The sequence below is a fragment of the Mastigoproctus giganteus genome, chromosome 8 (genome assembly GCF_048544385.1).
Source record: "Mastigoproctus giganteus isolate SK-2022 chromosome 8, ASM4854438v1, whole genome shotgun sequence".
Classification (NCBI taxonomy): Eukaryota; Metazoa; Arthropoda; class Arachnida; order Uropygi; family Thelyphonidae; genus Mastigoproctus; species Mastigoproctus giganteus.
Window position 1 is genome coordinate 220,378,108 of NC_143582.1, and position 7,704 is coordinate 220,385,811.

Consider the following 7,704-nt stretch of genomic DNA (forward strand, 5'->3'; position numbering starts at 1 on the left):
TGCAGCATTATTCAGTGGCTTTTCATTAATGAATTACAATCCAAATTCGATAGACAACCATCCTGCCGAATATTCTAGGAATTTCGGTCGGTAGATAGCGCTGATCCTTTAGCCACCCTTTTTCTGACCAGCAAATGGACTTTATACCTAAAAAAACTAAAACGTTTTTTTTAATTTAAAAACATTGCCTTCCTTTGAAAGTAATTTATTAAGAACACGTCAAGAACTGTTATTTTTGAAAAGGCAAATCCCCAGTTTTGTGTATAGCTTTCATAAATATTGAGATTTTAGTAAAGTCTTGCTGAACCACCAAATGACTGCCTACTTGAAATCGCTTAAAATAATTTCGGGCACAGTTTAGGGTATCGCTTCTCGGCCTTATGGCTAAGATCAAAGTGTAGTATCTGTTCTTATCAGCCAGATCCACAGTTCCTGATCCTTTCTCCTTCAGGTCCTCTTGGCAGTCTTGACGCCCTTAAGTGGGACATTTCGGCCTTGAGGGTAGCTTGCAGGGGCAACAGTTCCAGAGTTCCTGACCCTTTCTCCTCTCAGGTCTTCTTGGCAGTCTTGACGCCCTTAAGTGGGACATTTCGGCCTTGAGGGTAGCTTGCAGGGGCAACAGTTCCAGAGTTCCTGATCCTTTCTCCTCTCAGGTCTTCTTGGCAGTCTTGACGCCCTTAAGTGGGACATTTCGGCCTTGAGGGTAGCTTGCAGAGGCAACAGTTCCAGAGTTCCTGATCCTTTCTCCTTTCAGGTCCTCTTGGCAGTCTTGATGCCCTTAAGTGGGACATTTCGGCTTTGAGGGTAGCTTGCAAGGGCAACGAGGGAGTCTCCAGGGTAGGCCCTGAAGGCAACATCTATTGGAACGCGCGGGTAAGAACTTATATTTTTTTGTATTGAGTATAACAATGGCACCACAGACATTCTACAGGAAGAATACACTCCAGTTTAAAGTAGACCTTGAAGAACAAGTGGACAGCAGAGACTTGCTTCGACAAATCTGCAATGTGGTCTCTGATCCAACGAAGATACTCGGTTTTTCGGTTTTCCCAGGAAACAGGTACCAAATTAGCTTGGCAACCCCAGAGATAAGAGACATTCTTCTGCAGGGCTTCAAATATAAAGACACACAGGTAACCCCGCAAACAATTGGAACACCAAAGAAACTTATAAAGATACAGAGAGTTCCAGTCGAAATGGAAGACGACTGGATAGCCGAAGAACTGGCAAAATACGGCAGAGATATTGAAATTAGACGCATGACACATGCAGAATTTCCATCCATACAGAACGGGAACATGACTGTGGCCATGACAATGGAAAAACCTGTTCCAAACATCATCACAGTAGCAGGGTGGCGCCTGGTCCTTCACTACCAGGGGGTAGCAATGCAGTGTCTCCGATGTCACTCCACCCAACACCTAAGCACCCAGTGTCCAAGAGCAAGATGCCGAAATTGCCAACAACCAGGACACACAGTAAAAGCCTGCACGGAAGCGTGCGGAAAATGCAGTAATCCCGACCACAAAGTCGAGAGTTGCCCTTACCGAACGCTCTCAGAAATACTGGGGGGCAGTATCACCCCAGTTGATAAAGAAACAATCCCAAACACGAAAGAATCCGAAGAGGAACAGACAGACGAGAACCAAACAGTGGAAGATTCTCCAACAACTCAGTCAAACTCGGCAAAAGAGTCCGAAACAAAGGAAGTGAAAAACAAAACCCCTAAAAAACTAGAAACTCCCAGGCAAACATGCACAGACAGAAGGAGAAAACCAAAACCTGAAACAGCAAGGGTCCCTCTTACAGACCCTTCCTTCACAGAATATAAAGTGACAGCTGGAATTCCAGAACTAGCCTTCACCCTAGAAAAAGGGCAGCCCAAGAAACCCCACATACTGTGGGATGCAGACTGTATAGAGAACATCGACAAGTTATCGCAAAAAGACCTACAAACCAGCCTTTCAGAATTGTGCAAGAAACGAGGTATGATCCCACCGAGCAGATTAGGAGAATCTGTAAAGAACCAGTGGGAACGATACAGAAAACTAAACTAAAAAACCAAAATGCATACCCCACAAATCAAAATAGGTACCCTGAACGCACAGGGTTTATTAAATGCAAACAAACAGGAAGAAATATGGCTAAAAATGATACAGCACAACATACAAATTCTAATGGTTCAAGAAACACACATCACAAGCGTTAAGGAAATGAAGAATTTTGAAAATCGATTCAAATTACAAAGCTTTTGGAGCTGGGGTACCAGGAATAGTAGGGGAGTAGGAATATTAATACGCCAACCGATCACAGGCAAATTTCAAAACCTACAACGGGACACTGAAGGCCGATTCCTAGCAATAGATTGGATAAACGATACCACCACCTATAAGATAGCGAACGTATACTGCCCTACCCATTACCAAGAGCGAGGTAACTTCATTAAGAGCTTAGAAAGAAAATTAATAGGACAAGACTACCTAATATTAGGAGGAGACTGGAACTTCGTAGAAGTACCGGAAAGGGACAAAAGAGGAGGAGACCCGAATCCAAGAACATCAGGCATACCAGAAATAAGACAAATCTGCAGGCGCTTGGGCCTCATCGACTCATGGGTGGCCTGCAAAGGAAACACTTTCTCACATACATGGAGAAATAACATGGTGGCTACAAGAATCGACAGAATATACGTCACAGCAGATATCCTCAAGGGGAAGACAACAACAGAGCATGTAGACATGAACATAACCAGCTACATCACCGACCACCGTATGGTAAACATAACGCTGCAGCCAGTAGAAACAGCCGACCACGGAAGAGGATACTGGAAACTAAATACCAGCCTGTTACAAAGACCAGAAGTCCAAACAGAGTATGAAGCATTATGGGAAAGCCTACAAAATAATCCACAGGAAAACATATGGGACTGGTGGCAGGAATCAAAAGAAGCCACAAAAGCCTTCTTCCAACATCAGGGGAAGAAAGTAGCAAAACAACAAAGACAAGACTTGAAAGCCCTAAGAAAAGAACTCACCATTTTCGAGAGAGGAAATCATGCAGAAACAGGAAACCTCCCCATCATCCAAGAAATAAAAAGAGAGGTAGAGATCAAAGAATTAGAGATAGCCCGAAAACATAAATGGAAACTCCAAGCAGAATGGATGGACAGCGAAAACAACAGTGCAGCCTTTTATGAAAGAAAAACAAAAGAATCAAGATCTAACTTAATAACATGTATTAGTACAGCACAGAAGGAAGTCACAGAAACAGAAGAAATAAAATCAGAATTCCAGAAATATTACACAGATCTATTCAAAATAAGCAACCCCTCTAATACAATCAGCAGCGAAGAAGCAAACCATCCCAAACTACAAAAGTGCCAAGCAGAAAGAATGGATGTTCCAATCACTCTAGACGAGATCACAACAGCCCTAAAAACTTGCCAGAACAAAAAAACACCAGGACCAGATGGACTTCCAGCAGAATATTACAGAACATTTTGGAAAATCCTAGGGCCCATGATTAAAAAATTATTCCAACAACTCTGGGAAAGCTCGGAAACAAGCCAGGAATTCCTAGCATCAGTAACAACCGTAATACCGAAGCCAGGAAAAGATCTAAAACAAATAAGCAGCTGGAGACCAATAGCCCTATTAAACACTGACTACAAAATGTATACAAAAGTCCTGAACAACAGAGCCAAAGCAAATCTAAAATACATCATCAAGTCAAACCAGACAAGCGGAGTCCCAGGAAGACGGATACAATTCAACCTGACACTAATACGTGACATCATAGAATATATCAACAAAAAGAAGGATAAAATGGTTCTGGCAGCCTTAGACCTTCAAAAAGCCTTTGATTCTGTCGAACATCAATATCTCCACCAAACACTCTCGGAATTCAACCTAGGGAAAAAGTGGACACAAGCAGTGAAATCCCTGTACAGAGCAGCAACCACAAAAATTCAAGTAAACGGACACCACACAAACGACATCAAGGTAGGGCGCGGGGTAAGACAAGGCTGTCCATTGAGCCCAACACTGTTCATACTCTGCATAGAACCACTACTAGCAAAGATCAATGCTGCCAGCAACATAAATGGAGTCCCTCTCCCTGGCAGAAACCAAGAGGAATGCAAATTACTATGCCATGCAGACGACATCACAGCCACCCTAAAGGACTACTCCTCCTACACAAAATTAATAAAGATAATCGAAGAGCATGGGAAAACATCTGGCCTCCAAATCAACGAAGCAAAAACAAACATCCTCCACATAGGAAATTGGCCGCAGACAGCAGCCGACGAAGGCTCTATACGAATCTACGGCTTAAAATTCAAGAAAAAAATCGCACCCATAAAAGACAAAGAAATAACTAACAAAATAAAAAATAGCTTAAAAGACTGGAATAGGGGAACATTCTCTTTCCAAGCCAAAGAAAAAATCATACAAACTACAATAGTCCCCATAATAATGTACACAGCGACAATCTTGCCAGTGGAGGCCAAAACCAGGAAAACTTGGGAGTCAGCTACCTTCAGATTCTTCTGGAACCACCAAATCGAGGGAGTCCATAGGGAAAAAGTTAAAGCTCCCAAACACAAAGGAGGATACGACATGCCTTGTATACAGACAAGAATTATCACGGAAAAAATTAAACTAACAGACGAAATATTGAAAAACCCAGACCACCAAGCTGAAAGTCTCACCAGGTACTGGCTGGGGACTGGAATATCTCGGATGCAACACACACTAAAGACAGGAGCAAAAGCAGAGACTCCGAGTTCGTATTACAAGGAGATTCTGGACACAATGGGAAAACTAGGGAAAAACCACATCCAACTAAATCTGGCCACAGAAAAAATCAAAAGCTTGTATCAAAAGATCCTACAGCCACAGGAATGCCAACCAGTCAACGCACAAACCTCAAACTGGGAAATAACGTGGAAGCGACTGCACACAAAGAACCTAAATTACCCATCCAGAAGAGACTTCACATGGAGGGCACTCCATCAAAACTTACCCACAAGATCCAACTTATACAAATGGAGCAAGACAAACAACAAAACCTGTCCCTTTTGCTTAACACAAGAAGAAACCCTGAATCATCTGCTTTTCCAATGCCACATTACGCAACAAGTATGGAAGCATGTAAGTCACAAGTTCAACGTCCACAAAATTACAGAAGAAGAGGCTCTCTACCTGAACATTCCAGACCCCTTCACAGTGGAAAAACGACTCTTCCTATTTGCAATTCTAGAGATCAGATACCACATCTGGAAAGTCAGAAACAGAGCGATATATGAAGGTGGAGGAGTTACAGCCTTGCACATTCTCAGCTCATGCAGATGCTCCCTTCGTAACTTCTTCCAAACAGAATTTACTCTAATTGGAGAGGACCGCTTCAAAAGAAAATGGTGTCTACCACCCCGGCTGTGTTACATCCATGAACACAGAGTAACCGTGACTTTTTAGAATGGCACCTGTCAACAACCTTACGTGGAAGTAACTGGAAAAACACTAACATATTAACTCAGTGCTTACCCTCAATAAAAAAAAAATAAAATAAATAAATAAATAAATAAATAAATAAAAAAATAAAATAAAAAATAAAAAAAATAAAAAAAAAAATAAATAAAAAAAATAAAAAAAAAAAAATAAATAAAAAAATAAAAAAAAAAAATAATAATAATACAAAAAATATATAAAAAAATAAATAAATAAATAAATAATAATAAATATATAAAATAAAAAAAAAATAAATATATATATATATATATACATCGAATATAGTATAGGTTGAGGGTAAGCACCCTTGGAGTGAAATCTGGCCTTCCTCCAGGGAGTATTTCTGGAACAAACTTTTGAAAGCTACTACAGCTACCTCTTCTCACTTCCCCAAACGTTCAAAATTGGTCAGTTTTCTCTTCTCCTTTCCTTTCCTGTCCTTCTCACTTCCAACCATAGCTTCCACCCGAGCCCTCAGAAGTCTATGGGGGGAACCCCAAGCCAAGACATCGGCCACACCAATAGGCCTGAAGGCCTTCAGGTATTACGGACTAGTGAGGTGCTCAAGGAACATGATGGTAACCAAGTAACATATAAAGTACAGTTAAAGAGTGGACATGGTTGAAGCTCGATAATTGTAAGTTATAGTTGTGTACGCACCCTCTCGACCCTGGTGAGGCTACTTGCCTTATACCTTGGCCAGAGGAGTGCTTCTAACAGTACTGTTAGGAAAAACTGAGTTAAAGGTACACAAACAAGATCTGTTCTTATCAGCTTAATATCTGATACGGGGTCCAACGGGCCCTGAGATGTTAAACTGATTTTTGGAATTCAGCGAAGAGCTTGGAGCTTGCTCCACCTTTGCCACGAGTTGCTCTGGTCTTGCACTACCTCCAGAGTCAGCTCACCATAATTAATCCAAAAATAGTGAATCCTTGTAGATCAATTATCTCGGTGCTAGAACTCGTACTTTGTACGTGTGGTGCAGAGCTCAAATGCACCAAAGATTTTTTTGTAGCCAAACAAGGACTTATCGATTAATTCAGTCAGGACAGATTCGTCTGCTGTCCATTCTTCAAGTCTCCACAGCATTTTCTTAAGTTTTGTAATTTCATTGGATGATATATCGATTGCTGATTATTACATTCGATTCCGGTTATTTCGAACACATCGGGACTAGTGCATTTTGGCCCGATTAAGCGGCTGCCCCAATTATCCGAAGTTTCACGTAAAGAAAGTTAAAAGTGCAATGGAACCTCGCTTTACAATTGGTTCACTGTACAATAAAATCACGTTGCGATGGAGTCACCAAAGTACCATTCACCATACAGTGTGTAGTAACCGCCGGTCGTTGTGATCACGTTTGTGAATTGAAGTTTAATTATATTAAACAGCGATTCGAATTAGCGAAAATAGGAGGAATATTATCCGCAGGCTATAAAAGTAAAGATATATTAAGCACAAATTTACCCAATTAAAACAATAATTATCCATGAATATCGTAAGAATATACGTGATAATCGGAATAATTAATATGTACACAATAACTAGTTGACATTTGTGGGTGCGGGTTAAAATTTAAAACAGTAAAAAGATAAACAATCAATAACAAAGAACTCGGCACACACAAATTGCAAGTAATACGATACGCGCAAATGAGAACGGAGTAACAAGTTACGAAGGTTTAAAAATAGGAATGAAGAGAAGATTCTTTTTTATATGATTGAAGATTCCATGGAAGTGTAAACACAAGTCATGGGCAAACATCCATAAGGTAGTGTAAGAACGCAATTCTTACACTTATCCTAGGGAAATAAATATTATAACATAACAAGAAAATGTATTAAATAATATTATTTACATAGGATGATTTTCAGCTTAGGTTGCGATCGCTCCATACCGTACAGTTAAGTAGGGGAGGATTAGCGTAACAACGGGGGGTAGCTGGACTGTAAGGCCAGTTCAAGTCGGTATAAACAGAAAGTGAGCAGCTCTTGGAAGAAAAGAACAAGGGAACTGACTCCCCCTTGTGGAGAGGAAGAATTTTAAAGACTAAGAGGGTGGAGGGGACCCTGGATGCGGCATACACCATATGGAAATGGCTAGCCGCTGGGATAAAACAAACCGACTCCTTGAGCACTTACTGATTTCAAGGAGCGGTAGAGAAAAAACAGAGTGGACTAATAGCGGTAAG

The 7,704-nt window shown here is 40.9% G+C and overlaps 2 pseudogenes; both read left to right on the plus strand.

Annotated features, from left to right (window-relative positions):
- Positions 1-364: 364 nt before the first annotated feature.
- On the plus strand, positions 365-476 carry LOC150082314 (U2 spliceosomal RNA; annotated as a pseudogene).
- Positions 477-6,216: 5,740 nt separating this feature from the next.
- Positions 6,217-6,423, plus strand: LOC150082315 (U2 spliceosomal RNA; annotated as a pseudogene).
- The last annotated feature ends 1,281 nt before the right edge of the window (positions 6,424-7,704 follow it).